Consider the following 2,244-nt stretch of genomic DNA (forward strand, 5'->3'; position numbering starts at 1 on the left):
TTGATAGGTAGAAATCATTTTATATACCAATTTGAATACAATATAAGCATTTCTTAGGATGCTACATAGAATTGATTTGCATTCTTTTAGTGGATATACTAGTAAAATGATCCAGCCATTCCCTTACTTATTACACATTTCCCCATTTCCCCTGTCTTTTAAAATACTTCACTAAGAGATTCGCAAGATGGCGGCTGGCAGGACAGCAGTGAGGGAGAGGTTGTGAGTGAGGGAGGGAGTGAAAGGGGTGTGTGTGTGCCTGTGTAAGTGAGGGACAGTTACATCCTGCGGGAGTGTCAGGGGCTGGCAGACCGGGCTCTCCTGGATGAGGAGCCCCTGCCACTGCTGCGGGCACTCCCCGGGCTGCAGGGCTTGGCAGGGAGCCCACGCTATCTTGAAGGGGAGAGTGGCCTCCACAAGGAACCCAGCCTTGCCTCCACCAAGACTGGCCTTTGACACTGCCTGGGACCCTGAAGCCACTCCAGACAGTCATACAGCCTCGCCCGCAGACCTGCAGACCCCAGGACGTCCACCTCCAAGGGCTCATGGCTCCCTCAGCAGAAACCACAACTCCCCACTCCCTGGCGGCCAGCGTCTGGACACCGCAGCTGCGCAGCTTCAGTGCATGGGCCCGCGAGCCCACCTCCTCAGCAGGCAGCTCCTGGGACTCTCTGTGAGCTGCCAGTGGGCGTGTGTCTCTCCAACCAAGGGCACACAACTCCCCCAACAGAAACTACGACTTCCCACTCCCTGGTGGCTGGCGTCTAGACACTGCAGTGAGCTACTAAGGGCTCACATATCCGGACAAGGTCACGCTATTTCAGCCACAGACTCTGAGATTCCTGCATCCCCAGCCGTTGGCTCCTGGACCCCCTCATGATTGGCAGAGTGAAATCACCCTGGCCAGAGACCCACTGCCTCATCCACAGACTACAGGATAGCTGCCTCCTACTGTCATGGGCTCCAGGAACTTCACAGTGATTTGCAGAGTGATGCTACCCCAGCAAAAGTCACACAACACTAGCCAGAGTCGCACTACCTGAGCCTCAGGCCCTGAGACCACTTTCTCCCAGGCTATGAACTCCAGGATCTCACAGTGAGCGAACTCCAGTGAGACCTCAGGCAACCCTTTCCACAAGAGCTGGAACCACAAGCACATCTACAACAGCTTGCACGTCAAGGCCAGGGGTGAGTCACATTTCAGACAGCCTATGATCAGACTTCAACCACAAATGAGAAACTAACATTCAAGACCCAACTACATCAGGAGAACCCAAATAACTCAAGTAGTGGGCTCCACTAGAACACAAAGCTCAGGAGATCTGAGAGACTATACCACTGGGTCCCAAAAATCACCAACTACATAGGCCAACCCCCAAAAGAACCTGGGTAACAAAGCAGTTGGATCTAAGACATAGAAATAATTAAAACATTACAGAAAAGTGGGGAGACAAAGAAAAAATCCCCAAAGGAAAGAAAAATAGGATCACCAGAAAAGGAATTAAATGAAATGAAGACAAATAATTTGTCAGAGAAAGAATTAAGAGTAATAGTTATAAGGATGCTCAAATGTCTGGATGACAAATGCATACAAATCAATGAGAATTATAAGGAGCTGAATGAGAATTTGACCAACATGATAAGGAATCAAGAGGAAATGAGGAATGACATAGCTTCAATAAAGAACACAATGGAAGGTTGATTTCTGTGGAGGTGTGCAGTAAATGCCAGAAGGCTTATCATGGAGAGCGTGAAGGCCTGCTGAGGACTGGCTGACAGGCTCCCCTGGCCGGGCAGCCTCTACTGCTACTGAAAACTCTCCTGGAGCAGCCGACTCTGCCGCAGTGACTGTGCCATCTTGAAGGGGAAGCCTAGTCTTACCTTCAACTGGGGAGACCTCAGATACCTCCCAGGACCCTACAATCACATGCCCAGAGACCAGCTGCCTCAGCTGCGAACCCAAGAACACCAGGACTACAGCCTTCTCAACCGTGGGCACCTAAAGGGTCTGTCCAGGGGGAGAAAAAGGGGCATGAATACATGGACAAACCCTGCGTCTTCTCACAGAGCAGATAGAAGGAACAGCTGAATCAAGTAACACCCACCCAGAATTGGCAAATTAAACACGGCTGGTGAGGCAATCCGTGGATGGAAAGGTCAGATATCGCCCAGAGCAGTGGTTCTCAACCTTGGCTGCACATTAGAATCACCTGGGAATCTTTTTAAAATCCTGATTTCTGGGCC

This window comes from Myotis brandtii, unplaced genomic scaffold (genome assembly GCF_000412655.1).
Source record: "Myotis brandtii unplaced genomic scaffold, ASM41265v1 scaffold513, whole genome shotgun sequence".
NCBI lineage: Eukaryota > Metazoa > Chordata > Mammalia > Chiroptera > Vespertilionidae > Myotis > Myotis brandtii.